Source organism: Somniosus microcephalus, chromosome 7, assembly GCF_052327205.1.
Source record: "Somniosus microcephalus isolate GS21.2 chromosome 7, FLI_Smic_1.0, whole genome shotgun sequence".
Lineage (NCBI taxonomy): Eukaryota > Metazoa > Chordata > Chondrichthyes > Squaliformes > Somniosidae > Somniosus > Somniosus microcephalus.
In genome coordinates this window covers 92,860,461-92,883,367 of record NC_140993.1, presented here as the reverse complement: position 1 = coordinate 92,883,367, position 22,907 = coordinate 92,860,461, and the positions used below count along the sequence as shown (strand labels likewise).

General features: G+C 47.2%; 1 protein-coding gene across 9 annotated transcripts in view; it reads left to right on the top strand.

The window, feature by feature from the left end:
- LOC147114800 (RNA-binding Raly-like protein) overlaps positions 1-22,907 on the top strand; it is an 859,876-nt gene that overhangs the window by 821,473 nt on the left and 15,496 nt on the right. The gene's annotated exons all lie outside the window — the stretch shown is intronic.

Genomic DNA, 22,907 nt, shown 5'->3' with positions numbered 1-22,907 from the left:
ATGGACAACTGTTACGCCCTGGAAACCCCTTTGTATCCAGAGCTATGATGGCAGCAGTCTGAGCTTGCAAGGCAGTAGTCTGAGCTTCCACTGCAGCACTCAGATCTTTGATGGAAGCTGTTTGTGCTGCAATGCAAACTGTGACATCGGCCACCTGACACTGCATCATACAAAAGCAAAATACTGAGGATGCTGGAAATCTGAAATAAAAACAGAAAATGCTGGAAATACTCAGCAGGTCAGGCAGCATCTGTGGAGAGAGAAACAGAGTTAACATTTCAGGTCGATGACCCTTCGTCAGAACTGGAAAAAGTTAGAGATGTAACAGGTCTTTAAGCAAGTGCAGGGGCAGGGAAAGGGGGGAGGGGTGGAAAGAACAAAAGGGAAGGTCTGTGATAGGATGGAAGGCAGGAGAGATTAAGAGACATTAAGAGCGATTAAGAGATGGCGCAAGGCAAAAGGAGATGGTAATGGGACAAGTTAAGGAACGGAAGATGGCTCTGAATCATGGTGGGTTCCACAGGTGTGCTGATGAAGGTGACCACCCGTTCCATATTGGAAAGGATGGGCTCCAAGCTCTGCACAAAGCTCTGTGCTAAGTTGGTGCTGGACTCCTCCATGCTCCTTGACATTGTGCACAGGCTTTCCGCCAGGCTTTCCAGTGCACCAAGCATTTGGTTATGTACGCCCATCAGCCTTCTTCTATAGCCTGGCCCATCGAAGTCCTCATCTGACTCCTTTGCAGCAGAACTAGTGTGCAACTTCACCCTCTGGTGAGCTGGCACCTATGCCATCCTTTCCCCCTGCCCTGATTCCTTCGCACTTGTGCCCAGTGTCTCACCATGTGCAGATCCCTCCACTATCCTATCCTATAAATTATGTGCAGTGTCAGTCTCTGAGCTGATGGCTGCGGGTGTAAGATCGAGTGACGGTGTCTCTTCATCTTTACTGTCATTTTCCTCTTTCTCCTCTGACTGGGAAGGTTTCAGGGTTGGTTTGTGGTGAGGGGAGAGGAGAAAGTAAGAAGTGTGTGCTTACACCGTCTGTAGCTTGTCAGTCAGAACAGAGAATGAGGGAAAAGTGAGATGAGAGAAAGAGGATTATATATGCAGATACCCTCATCATAGATCCCTCCAGGCCCACCAGTGGCCACAGCCTCAGCAATGCCCCTTCCCATGATGGTCAGCACTATCTCCTCCATGGGGGTTAAAACATGCAGGCGTGCTTGTCCTCCTCCAGTTCTTTCCTGCTGCCTCCAGTTATGTGCCCCCTTCTCTTGCAAGAAAGAGGAAAGTGTGTCAGTGAGTGTCCTGCAATATGTTTGAGTGATGTGGCTGTCATGGTTGAATAGCTGCCAGTGTGTGCAATCTGTGAGTTGTGGTTGAGAGGCTTGCAACAGAGCGAAGCATGTGAGGGTGAGCTAAAGCATATGAATTGAAGGGTTGAGTACTGATTGATAGAGATTGTTGGTAGATGGGTGGCGGCGATGCAGTGATATGAGCAGTGGATGAGGCTAGTGGTGCAGTTGGTAGGATATGCCATTTGAAGATGAACTCACTCACCCTGACAACTCATGTCAGACCGTTAAACTTCTTCGTGCACTGCATCCATGTTCTAGGAGCAATACTCCTGGCATTGACCTCCCCTGCTACTTCTTCCCACTGCCTCCTGAGCATCTGTCAGGAGGGGCTCCTGCCTCCCTGTGGATACAGGATGTCTCTCCTTCTCTCCACGTCTTGCACCAAGACCTCCAGTGCATTGCCAAACTTTGGTGCATGTTCAGCCGTTGCTCAAAGTATCACAACCCAGAAAAACTCACACCACTTCTTGCTGCCACAATGCACCTCCTCTTTAAGTAGCTCTCGCCTCTCACGCTGTTGGGCCCCCTGCTGATGCGTGCAAAGAACAGCACAGGTAACCCTAACCCTGCATCACAATGAACGGGTGCAGGTTAATCACATACCGCGATCGCCACGCCCCTTTTCGGGGGTTAGCCATTATCTTTAAGCAAAAGTGCTTCAACAACCTTGTCCTTCCCAGTGTGTGTATTAATTTGGTTCCTGATAACCTCGCTCCTCTGAGCCCACTCCATCCTCATGTTCGGTGCTGAAGCAAAAATATGCAAAACAAATGGACATTAAAACTCATCACAATTCTTTGTACTTGCTTGATCTTTGAATGAGCTACTGATAGTGAGACTTCTCTTTAAGTTAATCTTACCTTTAGGGGATTTTTGTTCTCTATGCCAATGATCAAGGGCAAAGCTAAGCATTTGTGTCACGATTTAATTTCTCATTGTAATTCTGCTCTTTTATATCGAAGCAGACCATTCAGATCCAATTTAGTGGCAGTATAGGGGAGGATAATACCTTACACAATGGCACTGAAACATTGGGGGAATTTTAACCCCCAGTACAAGTGGGTTCGGGTCTGGTGGGACGTAAAAATTTTAAAATTCTCAAACCCGACCCCAACTTGCATCTAACCCGCCCACTTTCGGTTTTAACGGAGGTGAGTCGGGAGGCAGTCAATCAATCCGCTCTCAGGAGGCAAGAAGGTTAGTAAAAAGCTTTAAGGATGTTGCGTGCCTCCATTTTTACAGGATTTTAATTTTTAACCCATGGAGGCCGACAGGTAAAAGGAGGCGAGAAGGGTCGGAACAGTGAGCTCAGTGCATTTACAGCACTGCTTGTTGGCCCGGAACAGCAGGAGTGTTTCACCAGCACCGCCCCCCCCCAAGCTAATCTCTTTACAGAGCCCACAATGTCCGACTACTCTCAACCTCCCCTCGATCTTCGACTCTCCCCTCGATCTCCGACTCTCCCCTCGATCTCCGATTCCCCCTTCGATCTCCGACTCTCCCCTCGATCTCCGACTCTCCCCTCGATCTCCGACTCCCCCCTCGATCTCCAACGCTCCCCACCTCCCCTCGATCTCCGACTCTCCCCTCGATCTCCGATTCCCCCTTCGATCTCTGACTCCCCCCTCGATCTCTGACTCTCCCCTCGATCTCCGACTCTCCCCCGATCTCCGACTCCCCCCTCGATCTCCAACGCTCCCCACCTCCCCTCGATCTCCGATTCCCCCCTCGATCTCCGACTCTCCCCTCGATCTCCGACTCTCCCCTCGATCTCTGACTCCCCCCTCGATCTCCAACGCTCCCCACCTCCCCTCGATCTCCGACTCCCCCCTCGATCTCCAACGCTCCCCACCTCCCCTCGATCTCCGACTCTCCCCTCGATCTCCGACTCTCCCCTCGATCTCCGACTCTCCCCTCGATCTCCGACTCTCCCCTCGATCTCCGACTCGCCCCTCAATCTCTGACTCCCCCCTCGATCTCCAACGCTCCCCACCTCCCCTCGATCTCTGACTCTCCCCTCGATCTCCGACTCTCCCCTCGATCTCTGACTCCCCCCACGATCTCTGATTCCCCCCATCCTCCGTGATCTGCGACTGCTCACCCCCCTCAATGTCCGACTACCCTTGCGATCACCCCCTACCACCTTCCCACCACGATCTCCTACTTGCCTGGCATCCACTCCCAGCAGCTTTCCCACCCTACAGGTGACCAGCCTGTCAAGCAGGCTGGCTGTCAGGCAGCAAACCTGTTGAGAAAATTTTAAAGGCATCCTGTATTTAATTTTTGCAGGATGTCCGGGAAACTCATACTTTCAGGTTTCCTGTCTGAAAATCCTGCCCCCACTCTTTCCGGTCCCGAGTAAATATCGGGGCCATTATTTCTCGATTTTTCAGCCAGCTGGCTACCAGCAAACCGTAGATCTAGTGTAATGGAGCTTTTTGTAGTGCTGACATCTTAATTTATTGGATGCCATGGAGCATGAAGCCCATTCCTGCTAAATGCCATTTTGCTGATCTCTCACTCCCTTCCCCTCAAGGAAAAATAATATCAATTCAATCAGTCAGTCAAGTTCTTTAGTGGGTTTTACTTCTATTCTATAGTCACTTGTCTGCATGCAGGAAGAGGCACACATTTCAGTAGCCAAACCTTTAACCGACAGTGTGCAATGCAGCAAAGACAAATGGTTGTGCAAATGAGATGTCACTGATGTTTATGGGAGATTTTTTTTCACAGCCTGTTAGCATTTAGCAATCATAGAATCATAGAATGGTTACAACACGGAAGGCCATTTGGCCCGTCGAGCCCGTGCCAGCTCTCTGCAAGAGCACTTCAGCTAGTCCCACTCCCCCGCCCTTTCCCTATAGCCCTGCAAATTTCTTTCCTTCAGATACTTATCCAACTCCCTTTTGAAAGCTGTAATTCAATCTGCCTCCATCACCCTTTCAGCCAGTGCATTCCAGATCCTAACCACTTGCTGCATAATAATGTTTTCTCTTACGTCACCTTTGGTTCTTTTGCCAATCACCTTAAATCTGTGTCCTCTGGTTCTCGACCCTTCTGCCAATGGGAACAGTTTCCCTCTATCTACTCTGTCCAGACCCCTCATGATTTTGAACACCTCGATCAAATCTCCTCTCAATCTTCTCTGCTCCAAGGAGAACAACCCCAGCTTCTCCAGTCTATCCACGTAACTGAAGTCTCTCATTCCTGGAATCATTCTCATAAATCTTTTCTGCACCTTCTCTAAGGCCTTCACATGCTTCCTAAAGTGTGGTGCCCAGAATTGGACACAGTACTCCAGTTGGGGCCGAACCAGTGTTTTATACAAGGTCATCATCATTTCCACACTTTTGTACTCTATACCTCTATTCATGAAGCCCAGGTTCCCGTAAGCCTTTTTAACGGCTTTCTCAACCTGCCCTGCCACCTTCACCGATTTGTGCACACATACCCCCAGGTCTCTCTGTTCGTGCACCCGCTTCAGGATTGTACCATTTAGTTTATATGTCCTCTCATTCTTTCTACCACTTCACACTTCTTGCGCTAAATTTTATCTGTCATGTCCGCCCATTTCACCAGCCTATCTGTGTCTTCCTGAAGTCTATCACTCTCCTCCTCACTGTTCACTATACTTCCAACTTTTGTGTCATCTGCAAATTTTGAAATTGTGCCCTGTATACCCATGTCCAAGTCATTAATATATATCAAGAAAAGCAGTGGTCCTAGAACCGACCCCTGGGGAACACCACTGTATACCTTCCTCCAGTCCAAAAAACAACCGTTCACCACTACTCTCTGTTTCCTATCATTTAGCCAATTCTGTATCCATGCTGGCACTGTCCCTTTTATTCCATGGACTTCAACTTTGCTGGCAAGCCTATTATATGGCACTTTGTCGAACGCCTTTTGGAAATCCATGTACACTACATCAACTGCATTACCCTCATCAACCCTCTCTGTTATCTCATCAAAGAACTCAATCAAATTAGTTAAACACGATTTGCCTTTAACAAATCCGTGCTGGCTTTCCTTAATTAATCCACATTGTCCAAGTGACTGTTAATTTTGTCCCTGATTATTGATTCTAAAAGCTTCATTTATGGGTTGCATGTTGGTCATTTGCTGACCTGGATGCCGCTCCTAACTGGCAGTAAAGAGAAAAATATATCTATTGACATTTATAAATACCCTCTAGTCCATAAAAGATGTACTTTAACCTTGTGGAGGAAAAAACAATCTGCATCCCATTTCAAACAGGAACGCACTGAAAATGTGGGTTAGCAATATAATTGGTACCACACTGCTGATGCCACAATCCCAGTTAGGAGCGGCATCTACACAGAGCACAGGTCAGCAAATTACCAACATGCAACCCATAAATGATGAGAATTCATGTGCCTGTGGGCCTGTGATTTGGCGACCTGCATCGCTTGCCAGAGCTGCTCCTCATTTGGAATGCCCTTACATTTATTTAAAATTTTGTCACAGTGAAATATTCCAAAATAGCAATCTCAGCAGAGATAAAACGTATGAAACATGCAAAACTAAAGCAGAATCAGAAATAGCTGAAAATAGACAGATCAGTCAGAGTCTGAAAAAGAAAAATAAGTTAATGTTATGGGGGGGACCCGTCATCAGAAACCAGGACTGCCAGTTCTGATAAAGAGCTGCATTTGAAAACAACCTTTCTTTCTCTTTCTGATGCTGAACAACTTGGTCTACATTTCCACATTTTCTGTTTTAGTTCACTGCTTTCAGCAATATTTTTTTGATTTGCTATATTTTTCTTTTAAAATGTTTTCTTCTTAACTCTTTCTTTTCCTTGTGAGCTCTGCTGCTCAAAACTGTCAGATTGGAGAACAGTGACTTAGTGACTTTATCCAGTGAATAGCTAGGAAAGTACTAGATTCAATCCCTAGTCAGTGCCGAGTCAGCTGATCTCAGCCAGAGAGAGGGTCGGAGAAATGTAATTGGATTTAGTGTCCCTGGTTGGAGAGGAGAAAATTGGATCCTGATCTCTATCCAGCAATTGCTGCTGTAAGTCGAGTGAGGACAAGAACAGGCTCACTTAAGTAGCTTGCGTCATAGCTGAGATGCTCCAGTTTTAGCGCTAAAAATTTGGGGGACTAAACTCTACATGTTACCGGCAAAAAGTTGCGTTAAGAGGGCGGCCGCCGCTCTTGCCAGCTGGTGGTGGGTCCCCCCGGCATCCTCCATTTTCCCATCCGTCGCTCAGCAAAGTGAAATGAGGGAGAGGTGACGTTCAGTGCTACGGCAACTTAACGTCACCACGGCGAACTTGGACCTTTGCACTGAATTCAGCGCTGGGTCCTAAGCTCACCAGGTAAACCTAGCATGCAGCAGACTGAGGCGCTGTCAGCACCTCCTAAAGAGACACACATATCTTTCAGGTAAGTTTGCATTTAAGCTTTTGGATTGGGATTTTTGATTTTATTGAAGTAGTGGCTTGCTGCAATAGATGTTAAAAGTTTTTAAGTGTGTAGGGAGTGCTGCTGAATACTTGCAAGGCCTCAGATGATAAAGGAAGGCCTCTGAAAAGTCAGAAAATGCTGCAAATACTCAGCAGGTTAGGCAACATCCATGGAGAGAGAAACAGAGTTTACTTCTCAGGTTAAGATGCTGCCTGACCTGCTGAGTATTTCTAGCATTTTATGCTGTCAATTCAGATTTACAGCAACCGCTTGCAGTGGGAGGAGGAAAACGCAGAAGAGGAAGAAACAGACGAGGAAGAAGTCGAAAAGAAGAGAGCCGAAGAGGAGGAAGCAGAAGCAAAGATGCAACCCAGACAACCCCCTTTCTGGTCGGGATATCTGGAATGGAATCATCCGCCTGCAGTACCAGTGACCAGAACCCCATTTCCCCTTTCAACATTAGTCCCACACCTTACCTTCTCTCTGTTATTGACCATCACTCTTGGCCACGACGCTGAAATAAAAACCACCACAAAACAAACTTTCCAATCCAACTTTATACATCTATCCATCGAATATGGCATCAAGAAATCAACTCATTACCCTTATGCATTCTCTTAGTACCTGTCTTGTGCCTGCCTTTGCCTATCCTACTGATGTCATGCAGTGCTACCCCAGTGGCTGCAGCATGGCTGGTGGAAGGCTGCTGACTTTCAGTGGGGGACACTGCAAATGGTCTTACTGGTCGACCTTGAGGAGCTGGTGGCTGGGATTGTCAATTCAAGTGACTGTGTTTCGTCTTCTTCTTCTTCACTCTCCTCTCCCTCTTCTTGGCCAACCACTAGCTAGGAAGGCACAAGGGTGGAGTTGTGCTGAAGGGAGGGCAGGAAAGGGCCAGAAGGAGGATAACATATGAAAATACCAGAATCTTGTATCCATTCTGCCCCGCCGCTGGCCAAGGGGTTAGCCATGTCCCTGCCAAGGATGGCCTGCACCGTCTCCTCCAAGGGGGTGAGGTGAGGCTAGGAATGGGAGATGTGCCTTGAGCTTGGTACAAATTGTTGGTCGGTGAGTGATTGACGGGGTTGAGGGGGTGGTAGTCATGCATTGAGCAGTGTTTGAGGCTAGGGGTGCAGTTGGTAGGAGACGGCTTTCACTGACCTTGAACAGTGGTCTGAGGTCATGAAGCTTCTTTGGGCACTAGAGCCAGGTGGTGGGGGCGACACTGCTGACAGAGATGGCCTCAGTGATCTGGTCCCACATCCTTCTTTCTGGAGGGCCTCCTGTTGACCCCCTGCATAAAGGTGGAGTGCTGCGTGCGAGACCCTGGGTGCACCTACCTTGGCTTGCTGAGCCATTTGTGTTAGTGCTGAAGCACTTTTCCCATTTTTTAAGGCTCAGAAGGGAATTTAGCTTTAAGAGCCGAAGCTTCCCATTTGGAACTTCTTTTTAGGGTAATTTTTTTTTAAGGCAGTAAGGGCTGAAAACTGCATTTTTTCACTTCATTTTTATTTTTATTGGTTCAGAAGGCATTGCTCTTAATTTCCCACAATGCCTATTGCCTCTATTGCCTCACTTCCAGAGGCTGTTTGGAAGCTGGAACGCCGCTCCTGGATGGGAACTTCAATTCCCATGCCTGAACTAACGCCGCCAGGAGGGCATTACACGGTAAGTTAGCGCTGGGCTAAAAACCTTTAGCCCTCAGCGCAAATATATCTCTGGTAGCACTTTGTCCATTTTCAGCAGCCATTAACCCAAGGCGGTGACACCGGCAACTCTCGTGGCAGCCACAAGCTTTTAGCCCCTCATGTCTTGCCTAGTGTATTGTCTTAAGACTGAACAAGCTCCATCACAAGCAGTCTGTGGATTGTGCATCAACCAACCCTGAGGTCTGTGAAGTCAACATCTTAAGCACTATGCTGTCAATTCATAAGGTGAGGCAAAGAAACCTCGGTTAAATTAACTGTATGCCTAATTGTTCTGAACACTTAACACATGCCAAGTTTTCATGCTAAATATCACAACCAAGGTCCGTGTAATTCTGCAGCACCTCAAGGCCAGTTTCTGATTGTAACATACTTTACTGTTACTACACTACATTTTTGTTGCGTGGTGATAAGTAATTGATTAAATTCTATTATGCTTATCTTTGGTGTACACTGGGATACATGCAGGGTCCTGGAAGACTTGAATAGAAATCTACTTTTTAAATCATTTGGCGTATTTAATTTGCTGGTGTGGTGATTGTTTGCCCCCTCTCATTGCATGTGGCGTGCAAATGGAGTAGAAAATAGCCGTTATTTATTCCTATGACATTTGTGATACAAACAAGGATCAGCTTTGGGGGCCCTCAGAAGGTAATTCAGTTTCAAAATACCTGGCAGCAGTAACGGCAATGCTTCAAGAAAATTCAAAGTTAATTTTAGTCATTCAGAATTCAAGTCATTCATAACAGCACTTATTTGGCGTGGCTAACTGAAGTTCGAAATCAAGTGTAATTTCTGGAGTTTTCCATCTGCCAAAGCTAAGTCTCAATCACCCTCTAATGTCTGGGAAAAAGCAGAAAGATATTTGCATAATGTAGAAAGATCTGAAGCAGACAGAAAATGCAGTGCTGAATTCTGGTTATGGTTGCATCAGCCAGATTCTGAGAGACATTGCTAATATAGAAACACTTTCACATGCATCTAGAGAATTTAAATTACATGAGCTTCAAATACTAAATCTTTTCTCACATAGGTCACAAAGGATTCGCTTATTAAATCTAATTCCCTGAAAGCAGAGTGTCAGTCTCGTCTCTGAGATGAATGTGCCCTCTGTAATTCCTGAGGCATGCCTCTCTCTACACAGTATCACTTGTGCCCATCAACTATTGTGAAATTGGAAAAACAGCTCAGGGGCTCTGTGCTATTATTTACATTAATTCAGAACAACTTCAAAGAAAGGAAATTCTAGGGAGTATTGCTTCCATTGAATTTACAGCAAAGAAACAGGCTATTCAGCCCAACAGGTCTGTGCTAGCGTTTATTCTCCACACGAGCGTCCTCCCACCACACTTCATCTCACCCTATCAACATAACCCTCTCTTCCTTTCTCCCTCATGTGCTTATCTAGCTTCCCCTTAAATGTGTCTATACTACCCGCCTCAGACACTCCACGTGGTAGCGAGTTCCACATTCTCACCACTCTCCGAGTAAAGAAGTGCATTTATTCTTGCAGAGGCTGCCGGATTTTTTAAAGTAACTAACAGATCCAATGCAGCAAGACTTAACTACAATGCTGACTGTTTGGACAAAAGGAGGTTTTTCAAGACAGAAATGTTTCGGAAGGTTCTGTAAACAGGGCACAAGTCATTGGCCCAGAAATTCGGGTCGGAGGCTTCCCACGGGTGCAAGCCCCCGACCTGCACTTACCTTGCGCGCCGGCCGTTGAGCTGTAGGGCCCCGTGGAATTCCGATCTGGGGCCTGGTCCAGCTGCCGGCGCGCAGTGCTTGCGTATCCCAGGGACGCAGTTAGTTCGATGCGTCCCCTGGGATCACGTGGGCCATGGGGAGCCAATCGGAGCAGGGAATGCTCCATTCATAAGTCTTGACAGGAAGTGCTGTCAAGACTTATAAATACTACGGCCCCAAAATAGCACTAAACCTTCAAATAATTTTTTTTTAAATCCACATTTTTTAAATAAACTATAAATTACATGAAATAACTATTTTAAACAATAATTTTAATTTTTGAAAAAAATAATTTTATATTCTAACAGGGCTAAAAATAATCTTACCTTGCTTTAAAGTATTTAAAAATAATAAACCTGTGGAAAAAATGTTTTAATTTTAATTAATTCACCACTTACTTTGTAAAAAGCAGACCTTACGCCTGCTTTTTACATTTCTAAATTCTGGAGACTTACCCTCCCGGGAAAACCTGTAAAAAAGACCTAAGTTTGATGCGCATGCGCAGCCTCCCCCGCGCACGCGTTCGACCTCTGAACCTCTGAACGGAAGTGCCGGTTTCCCACGCATGCGCAGTGCATGCAGGAAACCGGCACTTTCATCGGGCCTACGGGTGAGTACCCTGTGCGTACTCACCCGTGGAGACCCGAATTTAACATTTTAAAATGTAACTCTAGTTTTCATTTTTTTTTTAAAAACAAGATTGTAGATAAACAATAATGTTCCCAGCAGTACTGTTCACCTCGCTTGAAAGATTAAATTTGATGCAACCACATCATTATCAGAAGAGTGGAATCATGTTTTACTTGTTATATTCAACTACAGTTTACATAGAATTACATAGAATGTACAGTACAGAAATAGGCCATTCGGCCCAACATGTCTATGCCGATGTTTATGCTCCACATGAGCCTCTTCCCATCCCTCATGTCTTTATCTCGCTTCCCCTTAAATGAATCAATGTAAAACTGGAATGTAGAGTTGCCTGTTAATAAGAAAATGCATCACTTTTGAAGGTTTTGAAACTGCTCCAAACTTTTTATATAAGTTAATAACATTACAGCAACAGCCAACATAAATCATGTTTTTTTTTCAAATATATTAATAAAAGTTTTTTTTTAAATCAAATAAAAACTAAACCACTTAGGCAGGAAGAGAAGCCAGAATTGCAACTGAACCCTTTCAACAAGCAAAAGGCCACAAGTGACCAGATTTATTTGTGGGGCTGGCACCAGAAAAAAGCTGCCGGATTGTTGTAAAAACCCAACTGGTTCACTAGTGTCCATCAGGGAAGGGAACCTGCCATCCCTACCCGGCCTGGCCTACATGTGACTTCAGTCCCGTACTACATGGTTGACTCTTAATCTCCTCTCAGAACAAGGGTTGGGCAATAATTACTGCATTGCTGGCATTGCCCACATCCCAAGAACAATATTTTTTTTAAGTATATTTTTGATGAAAGATGTATGAACTGCATAACATGCTTTTATTTTTGTACATTGCCACATTTCACCAGCCTAACAATCTGCTGAGACAAAGGGCAGGATTTTAACTTGGAGGCAAGTAAGGAGCTGGATTGCGGTCAGGAAACCCGGGAGAACAGGTCTCCCTCAGGTCCTGATGAATTTAACGGCAGGGCCTGATTAACATTTTTTTTCTGTTACCCACCCACAGCCAGCCAGATTGAGAGGTCTGTGGCACCAGGACGCAGCAGAGAGGAGGGAGGGAGTGATCAGAGGCCGGGATCGGGGGAGGGAAGGGGGAAGGCCGTGATCGGGGGGAGGGGGGTCAGAAATCCGCGATCGGTGGGCGGGAGGGTCAGGTGGGAGGTTGGGGGGAGATCGGAAGGGTCGGGGGTGTCCGATAGCGGGGGGTTGGGAAGGCAGGGGTGCTGGATCTAGCAGGTAACTGGAAAGGCACTTAACTCCTGGATCTAGCAGTCCTCGCCTCCCTTTAGCTGCTGGGTTCCCCAAGGCCCAGGAAATTCGGCCACCCAGAATTACATTTAAAATGGAGATTCAAAATGAGGCACGAAGCCTCATTATAATATTTAAAATGCCAACCCGAAGTTAGGGGGGGTGGGGAGGGCGATCCCGCTGGAGGGTTGCAGAGGGCTGGGCATGCTACACCCATTGGTACTTTAAAATTGCATTGAGGCTCTATTGACATCATGGGGACCCCTATTTCCATTGGCTTATAAGGGTCCCACATGCAACAGGCATCTAGGCCACCCACTTCAAGGCCCTAGCCAACATGGCGGAGATCCAGCCATCAGCAAGAACGGGGCGATAAGTTCTGCGCTTCAACCTTCCTTGTGCTACCGTTCCATTCCATTCCGAAAACAGAGACAAAAATCAGCCCCATGTTTTAATTTTGTCAAGCTATAATATAAAACAGTGCACCATGAATAATTCTCAGAAACATGATTATTTGAAATTTGTCTGTGAAAGTTCTAATCGAAAAATGCAATTAACTGGTATTATGTGCTATGAGATTCACAGTAACAACAAAAATGGCCTTAAAGATTTCCAATATAGGTGAAGATTGCACATTGGGTTTAGGCACCTGACTTGTGACTTAAGTAATCCTACTATGAAATACGCATATGCTGTGCATTTCTGTGCACCATTAGTCACTAAATTCACCTACCATTCATTGACACAAATCATCATTTCACTCCATTGAATTAATATCCCTGAGCACAGTTCAATCATCTCCACTTCTACTTAATGTTAGCATTTTTCGGGTTTTTGAGACTGCAAAGAAGGAAATAGCTTCATAAGATGCCATAGAAATAAGAATTCTGCTATTTCTCACAAACAGTATGGGGTTTTTATTGGATAACCTCTGAAAACGGGCACGTTAAATGCTGCCTGCTGTTTTAAATGATTGCTGCGTGCAGCCCACACTGTTCATTGGCTGCATAAATCAGCGGGGGCCCGATATCGTGAGTGGCTAGCGCTACTTAAAGGCAGCCTTCACCTCTTAAAGGGGATGTGCTTTGTGGCGGCAAGAAGTGGTGAGAGTCCTTTGAAAAGTGAATCTGTGTTGTGATACTTTAAGCAATGGCTGAACATGTGAGGGAGCGAGCACCAAGGTTTTCAGACACTGCACTGGAGGTCTTAGTGCAAGACATGGAGAGAAGGAGAGACGTCCTGTATCCGCATGGGGGTGCAGGAGGTCCTCCAGACAGATGCTCAGGAGGCAGTGGGGCAAAGTAGCAGCGGAGGTCAATGCCAGGACTGTAACTCCAAGAACATGGATGCAGTGCAGGAAGAAGTTTAACAATCTGACACGAGTTGTCAAGGTGAGTGAGTTCATCTTCAAATGGCATCTCCTACCTACTGCACCACTAGCCTCATCCACTGCTAAATCCACTACACTCCATCACCCACCAACCAACAATCTCTATCAATCACTACTCAATCCTTCAATTCATATGCTTTACCTCACCCTCACTTCACACTGTTGCAAGCCGCACACCCACAACTCACGGATCGCACTCACAGGCAGCTATTCAACCATGACAGCCAGATCACCCAAACATATTGCAGAACACTCACTGACACACTTCTCTCTTTCTTGTAGAAGAAGGTGGCGCATAACAGCAGGCAGCAGCAAAGAACTGGAGGAGGGCAAGCATGCCTGCATGTTTTGACCCCCATGGAGGAGACAGTGCTGGCCATCATGGGAAGGGCCATCACTGAGGCCGTGGCCACGGGGGGGGGCGGGCGGTGGAGTTGGAGGGATCGATGATGAAGATATCTGCATACTTAATCCTCCTTCTCTCATCCCACTTCTCCCTCATTCCACAATATATTCGGACTCACAAGCTGCAGATGGTGTAAGCACATACTTCTAACTTTCTCCTCTCCCCTTACCACAACCCGAACCTTGAACCCTTTTTTATTTCAGATACCTAAGAACTGGAGCCTTCTCAGTCAGTAGAGGAAGAGGAAGAAGACAGCGAAGATGAAGAGACACTGTCATTCGATCTTACACTCTCAGCCTCCAGCTCAGAGACTGACACTACACGTATTTTAGATGCTAATTTAGAAGAGGGATCTTCACATGGTGAGACACTGGGCACAGGTGCACAGGTGGCAGGGTAGGGGGAAAGGATAGCGCAGGTTCCAGCTCGCCGGAGGACAAAGTCACACACGAGTTCTGCTGCAGAGGACTGAGGGCAGGGGTCGGATGAGGACTTTGATGGACCAGGCTACAGAAGAGGTCTGATGGGTGTACACAACCAAATGATTGGTGCACTAGAAAGGCTGTCAGAAAGCCTGCGCACATGTCAAGGAGCATGGAGGAGTCCAGCACCAACTTGGCACAGGGCTTTGCGCAGAGCTTGGATCCCATCCTTTCAAACATGAAACAGGTGGCCACCTCCATCAGCACACCTGTGGAACCCACCATGATACAGCATCTGATTGCTGATATCACTGCTTCCATTGCAACACAGGCAGCTTCCATCAAAGGTCTGAGTGCTGCAGTGGAAGCCTAGACAGCTGCCATTGTGGCTCTGGATAGCATTGTTCAAAAGGGCTTCCAGGGCATCACAGCAGTCCATCAACCTGTTCTCCAACAGATCAGTCGGATTGCTGAGGCACCGCCCCAGGATAGTTGCAGTGGCTCTATGGAACACTAATCTGCTGTCCTCTCAAGAAGACAGCATTCTTGCTCCTACCTCTGCCGCTCTGCCAGTGCCCTTGCTGTTGCCTATCAGCCAGCCAGCCTAGACTGCTGCCACCCATGCCGAGATGGTGCTGTCTGGAGTCGGGCCCACTAGGTATGTGCACTTTCTGGTGGTTTTTATTTTTGTGTTGTTGGAAAGAGGTCGATGTGACAGTGATATGGGAAAGGTAATGTAGTGTATGTACCCGTCTACCTTTAAGAGAACTATTGTATGTAATTGTCCACCTTTAAGAGAACTACTTTAGGTGTTGCACTACTTTGTTGGCTTCTGTATACTGTAATACCGACGGTGACCACACCGGTATATAAGTGCTGTGTCAGGATTTATTGGGCAGATTCGCCCTGACCTTCGAATAGTAAAGTCCTGTTTTAAGTTACTCTGGTAGTCTGTGTATTAATTAACTAAACAACCCACAGACTTTACAGGTAAGGAGTGTGGGACTGTTGGTGAATGGGAAGGTATGGTTGAGGTTACTGGCATCGCTCATGAATAATCTGATGACGTATGCTGTAGCCTCCCTTCCTCTTCATGTTTCTCCACATCCTGTTGCAGATCCTCCACTTTCTCTTCCTCCTCAATGCCTCCTCTTCCTTGTGCTCCTGCTCCTCAGCTTCTTGCCTGACAGATGGTGGAAAAGGCGCTTCCCTCATAACGGCGAGGTTGTGCAGCATGCAGCACACTATTACAAATCTTGATACCCACTCAGCTGAGTACTGCAAGTCTCCTCCAGCGTGCTCCAGGCAGCGGAAGCGTAGCTTGAGGATGCCAGTGGTGTGCTTTATAATGTTCCTTGTGGCAGCATGGCTCTCATTGTAGGTCTGTTGTGCACATGTGCGTGGGTTCCGGATTGGAGTCATGAGCCATGTCATGTGTGGCTAACCCTTGTCGCCCAGTAGCCAGCCTTTGCCTTGCCATAGTGGGTCAAATACAGGTGGCAAAGAGGATTGCTGCAGAATGAAATAATTGTGGCTGCTGCTGGGATAATGGGCATTCACCTGCATGTTGCGCAGCCTGTGGTCGTACACCAGCTGCACATTGAGGGAGTGAAATCCCATCGGTTCATAAAAATGGCCAAATTCACATGAGGCACACGCACAGTAAACCCTCGTGGTCACTCCGCCTGCTTGTCTCTGGCAAGAAGGAATGAGTTTAAACTGTTTCTCTGTGTATAGAAAGCCTCAGCGATCTCCCTTATGCAGCAGTGCGCTGCAGACTGCGAGTCGTTGCTTACATCTCCAGCAGCAGCCTGGAAGGAGCCAGATGCATAAATGTTAAGAGCCACAGTCACCTTGACCGCCACAGGCAATGCTGTCCTTGCCCTGCTTTGAAGTTGCATGTGGTGATTATTCCTTGATTAGTAAAAGTATTGTGATTCGTTTGTTAACTGCCTTGGGATATGTGTTGTAATCTCATTGGTAGTTGATGATCACATGATGTGTTGTGGCTACCTTAAATTCAGTCCTTTTCTAGCTTAGTTGGAACTGGATGTGGAAAGATATGCTGCTGATTTTAAAGTTAATAAAGCCTAGCTTTGGAAGGCAAATCTATTCTTTATTTCATTGCAGTTGTGGCTGCAGCAGTTGGCAGATTTCAGTCACAACCTCTTTTGTGAAGCAAAGATGTCTCATGGAATAGTACTCACTGAAGGTGAGGTAAGAGAATTTCTCCTTGAAGACCCTTGGCGGATATGGCCTCTTTCTGAGAGCCCATCTCCCCTTCTCCTCCTCCCTCCTCTACCAGCATGTCCTGCTCTGTGTGTCCTCTCTTCATTCTCCCAGTCATGCTCAATTCCAAGAGGAAGACTTACCAGGCCACCCATGTCTGGAAGCAACTTGTTTCAGCAAAAGCTTTTAAATGACTAAAAATGAGTTCAACATCAGCCAGAGCTCTCCCTGCAGAGTATTCAAACTTTAGATAAGTATAGGAAAGCTCCAAAAACCCATAAAATTGCACCAGCAATCAGAAGAAATAATCCAGCAACTAATCTTTAGTAGTTCATGATCCCCTTAAATAGCGCTGGTGGTGCTGATGGTGGTGGTTCTTCATTCCATTGTGTTCATCTTTGCAAGATTAAGGCAGGGTGTAGGCTGAAGGGTGGCATTCAAAAATGGCAGCAATGCTGTCAAATCAGCGTTGCACACTGATTGACAGCATTATCTCACTGCTCTACATGTTGCTGGCAGTCATTACGCGCGCACACAAACCCTTTTACCAAGATGGCGTCGTGTGCACTTCCCGCCAGAAGTGTGTGCGTGCATCTCGGATCCTATTTTGATCCTTATGTGACCACGTAGCACCCAAAAATGAGTGTTGCACAGCCCAATTTAGGCCCCTACATCTCACCATGTAACAATTGGTGATTAATTTTCCCAATCAGATCAAAGGATATGAAGGACAGCATTATTTTTATTCATGTGATTAAAGGAAACAGCAATAAGGCTCTTGGGAACACAATTATTCACCACATGGATGCTTGCGGAATTGTGTTTGTCCCAGTACTCAAGCATAAACGACAACTAAAAATTAGGGAAAGGCAAGTGACCCACATGCTGCACTAACAGCAGCTGCTCCTCCATAGCAATACAACATATGCCATGGGAGGTGGGGGGTGGGTGCAGTGGGTGGCGGTAGAAACTAATGCTTAGAGGTGGTTATGCCGCAAAATCTACAGCAAATGCAATTTTGCGGCAGTGTGAACAGAATGAATTTCTGCCCCAATGATAGTGACTTTTCTCAAAGTTTGGTGTCAGCAGTCCACCACGAGCAATTCAAATCCCAGGAATGTGACGATATAAAATTTGTCTCCTTATGAACTGAAAGATCTGATTGTAAATGTCATTAACTGATGTTATGTGGCGTGAAACAATGTGTAGCCGCAATAATGAACTTCAAGATTTCCTGCATCAGTGAGCTTTGCATGCCTGGACTATTCCTTCACTAAACCTGGCATGAATTTGATGTTAAAGCATGATTACTCCAGTTGTCGAAGTTTATAGGCCAGTCAGAAATCAATTCCAATTTCATGTTCTCGTAAGCAGCCTTTGTGTGCAGTGCTGCAGTTGACATATTCCCACAGTTATATTGGGCCAAAAGTTGTTGGAAACATAATGGCACGTTCACGGCCCCCACATTTATTAATGCGTAAAAAGCCCAGCGATTTGTGGTGAGGAAGAGATACCCTGTGAGTTGTGAATTACCACAAATTACTGGATGATTTGCGCTACTCCCCCGTTAGCCTCACAAACATGGGAGCTAGCCATCAACCTCCCCGTGAGTTTAAAGAAATTGCTAGATTTGTGGCATAAATACAAATGACGCTCGCCACTGATATTTAGAGCTGTTATTTCACGTCATAAGCACCCTGTTACCGGCGTGATTTATGGTTCTGACATGAAACTCAACCTTGGAGGCCCAGAAAAGGAACAATGAAACTGTGGAGTCTCGCTCCTTCAGGTAGTAAATTCATCCTAGATATTTAAAATCTGTTTCTTTCTCTATCCTTAAATTTCACTGGACCCGACATTCAGGAGGTTCCAGATGCCCCTTGCAACGTTCCCTCCAAGCTATGCAGCCGCACAGCTGTCTGCCGGTCCCACGCAGCCCAGGAATGGCTTTTTCAATCTTAAAGGGACTGTGAATGGGCTGTGCTGCCCATTAAAGGGGTCGCGCACCCCCCAAAAAATTAGGGGGAACATTAGTCCCTCGCCACGCTATTATCAATTCGCACTTCCAGCAATTTGCAACACATTATTAAAATCTATAAATTGGGTGAATGATGCATTCATAACAATCTTTGTAGGTATGAGTACACTTTACTGCTACTGTTTTACATCTGACTGCATTTATAGCTTTTCCAAATCACCTTCTGAGTCATGTTATTACTGACCAGATCATTTTCCTAATTATCTGAACTGCAAAAAAATCTAATGAAAAATACAGTGCTACTTAATCATAGCAATTGGAACTACAACACGGTAGATGAGGTAAAGCTAACCTGCAATAAGTGATAGGAAAACCGACCGTAGCCGTTTCCGCTACGTCCTCTGTTCTGAAGTAAACATGGTATAGGTGGATAACCATAATTCTTCCTGCAACTGCTGTTATTCCCGAGTAGAATCAGTATAAATCTTCACTGGTTAATTTGGCTGAAACTCTGATTTCAATATCAACTTCATTCCAAAATGCGATCAGGATAAGAATGTGAACAATTCAACTCCAGAGGTACTGTCCAATTAGCCTTCAGTATTACATGGCAATATATGCTGCCTTTAAATCATTTTGTCAATCTCAGATTGGCAACTTCAAACCGAAGCTATGCTGCATTTCCTACATTGATGTGAGGTGATGTGAAAATTACACCACACCAATGTAGAGAGGAGTGAGGGCCAGAAGAGTGAAATTAACCCATTTTTTCATGGCATATCACATTCCAGCAGTTTCTAACTATAAATATCTACGACTACAGAAACAAGTTATATTCAGTACTGGTATTATGATAGTGTAGGCAGAGGTACCTGAATTACTGCTGTACGTTGCACCAAACTGTGATTGGGCACAAAGGCCTACTCTGATGTGCACTGTGCATAGCAATGCAATCTTCTGAGAGCATAATTGTGTCGTACGCAGCGCATTACTATCATTTTGGATACCTTTGCTAAGCTGTATGATAGAACTCCCTCCGACTTGTCCAAAGAGCAAAATCGTTGTGTCAGCTTGCCAATGGTATACTCTATCCTTACACAAGCCTGTGACTCATTTAAACAAAAGCAAAATACTGTGGATGCTGGAAATCTATATATATAAAAGGATCGATCTGTCTGTCTGTCTGTCCGGGCATCACTCAAAAGTTATAGAGCGTACCTACACATATGCTATATCAAAAGAAAGCTTATGATTAGGGGAGCATCATAGGCATATTTACTTTTTGGTCAGACAAAAATTGTTCAGACAGTATACAAAAAACGTTCAGAAAACGGCAAAATTCCGCTCATTAGCGGTTGACCAATCCTACCGCTCATTAGCGTTAAGTGACCAATCCTACGGGGGGAGCACGCTGCATCACGGGGGCCCTTCATGGTGTGTGTGGGCGGGGCCTAATCTTTCAAACTGCCGTTAATTCGGCCATCTTTACCTCAGCTTTTAGTTTTATTCACATTTTAACAGCTGCCACCTTCCTGTTCTATATGGCTTAATGCCAGATCATGTAGTGCAGTTGTCTTCTTAGCTATGGGGTGCTTAAAAACCTGAACTTTAATACAGGGAACTAAGGAAAAGAACAAATTAATTCAGTTTTAAATAGTATTTAGGAACAGTTAGAAATGAAGTGATCCATTTCAAGTATGAAGGAACTCAGTTGTCTTCCAGGGAAGGTCTCCCCACCTTGTGGAGCTGGAGGCCCCAGCCGGGGACTCGGGCTTTCCCCCCCTCGGCTCCGTTTGCGGCCGCGGGCCGGGGACTCGGGCTTTCCCCCCCTCGGCCCGGTCCCGGGGCTCGGCTCCGTTTGTGGCTGGGGACTCGGGCTTTCCCCCCCTCGGCCGGGTCCCGGGGCTCGGCTCCGTTTGCAGTCACGGGCCGGGGACTCGGCCTTTCCCCCCCCTCGGCCCGGTCCCAGGGCTCGGCTCCATTTGCGGCCGTGGGCCGGGGACTCGGGCTTTACCCCCCTCGGCCCGGTCCCGGGGCTCGGCTCCATTTGCGGCTGCGGGCCGGGGACTCGGCCTTTCCCCCCCTCGGCCCGGTCCCGGGGCTCGGCTCTGTTTGCGGCCACAGGCCGGGGACTTGGCCTTTCCCCCCCCTCGGCCTGGTCCCGGGGCTCGGCTCCATTTGCGGCCGCGGGCCGGGGACTCGGCCTTTCCCCCCCCTCGGCCCGGTCCCGGGGCTCGGCTCAGTGTCCCAGCACCGATAACCACGTGACACCCCCGCCCGGGTATCACCCTACTCGGTCCGCTCTCAGTGTCCCAGCCCGGGGAGGGAGGGAGCGGGCGGGCAAAAGCAATCACGTACTTTCTCCAACGGTTTTGTTTGATTTCAAACTCTGGCGCGCTCCCTGTTTCTCGCTCCCTGTTTCTCGCGCGCCGCCCACTCGCACTGTTGCTTTTTCCCACCTTCCCCGCCCCAATGGCCGGCCATTGGCAAACCACCGCCATCTTTCCTGTGGCAGCTCATTGAAGCTCTCTCCGCTTTGCATTTTTATTTTTGGAATTAACTGTCACTTTTCTTCTCCAGCAATAATAATGCACATTTTTTTTAATGGCTTTCTCCTTCAAAAATCTGAAGTAGTGTCTGAAACAAGCCCAAGGTGTTTTTTTCCCCCCTTTCATTTGAAGTTTCATCCACATTTGTTCAATTTCCAAATCTGGTAGCCTTTGACACAAACATTGGCATCTCAGATGACTGGTAAGAGTGGTAGGGGGGGTTTTGTTGTTGTTGCTCCCAGGGCAGCGACAGCACGGGTTAAATACCGAGTAAAGCTCCCTCTACTGTCCCATCAAACACCCGAGATCCCGGGGAAGAGGGAAGCGAGCAGGTGAGCGCAAGATAAACTGCCTACCCCTTCCCCGCGGTATCAACCGCGCGGCCCGAGAGCCCGGGGGAGAGGGAAGCGAGCAGGTGAGCGGCGGCGCACGGTGGCTCCAGGTCACCAAGGCCTCTCTGTCTCTCTCTCCTTCCCTCTCTCTCTCTCTCTCTATCTCTCTCCCCTTCCCTCTCTCTCTCTGTCTCTCCTTCGCTCTCTCTCTCCTTCCCTCTCTCTCTCTGTCTCTCTCTCCTTCTCTCTCTCTCTCTCTCTCTCCTTCCCTCCCTCTCTCTCCTTCCCTCTCTCTCTCTCCTTCCCTCTCTCTCTCTCTCTCCTTCCCTCTCTCTCTCTCCTTCCCACTCTCTCTCTCTCCTTTCCCCTCTCTCTCTCTCTCTCTCTCTCTCTCTCCTTCCCCCCCTCTCCTTCCCTCTCTCTCTCCTTCCCTCTCTCTCTCTCTCTCTTTCCCCCTTTCTCTCTCTCTCCTTCCCCCTCTCTCTTTCCCTCTCTCTCTCTTTCCCTCTCTCTCTCTCTCTCCTTCCCACACAGACAGACAGACAAACTCATTTATATATATATCCTTCCCCCCAGTCTCTCTCTCTCTTCCCCCCAGTCTCTCTCTCCCCCCCAGTCTCTCTCTCTCTCTCTCTCTTCCCCCCAGTCCCTCTCTCCCCCCAGTCTCTCTCTCCCCATCTCTCTCTTCTCCCCCCAGTCTCTCTCTCTCTCTCTCTCCTTCCCCTCTCGCTCTCTCTCCCTCTCTCTCTCCTTCCCCCTTTCTCTCTCCTTCCCCCTCTCTCTTTCCCTCTCTCTCTCGCTTTCCCTCTCTCTCCTTCCCACACAGACAGACAAACTCATTTATATATATATAAAATTATTTCTACTTTTTTCATAACAACATGCCCTCAAAAAACCCTCGGCACCGCCGGGCACTCCAGCTAGTCTGAAATAAAAAGAGAAAATCAGGTCCGGCAGCATCTGTGGAGAAAGAAACAGAGTTAATGGGAGTAATTTTAACACCCAAAAACCGGTGGGTTGGGGTTGGGTGAGATGTTAAAAAAATTTAAATCTCGAGCCTGATTCCAACCCGCCCATTCCGTGTTTAACGGAGGCGGGACAGGGGGCGAGCAGCCAAACCGCTCTCGGGAGACAAGTTGGCCATTTAAATATAATGAGGCTGCTAGCCTCACATTTAACCTGTCTTACAGGTTTAACCCTGCAGCTCAAGGGAGGCGAGAACAACTTTGGGGAAAAGGTAAATGCCTTTACAGCACTGCTTTTGGGTGAGGAGGAGCAGGAATACTTCCCCCCCGCCGCCCAAGCTTACCTTCTTCCCCGCCAACGCTCTCCGGAGATCAGAGTTCCCCCCACCGGGGTCCCGGACCCCCTCCCCTTGGGTTTGGACCCAACTCGGGGTCAGTTAAAACGCCACAGCATGCGGCGAAACCCGGACCTCCAGGTC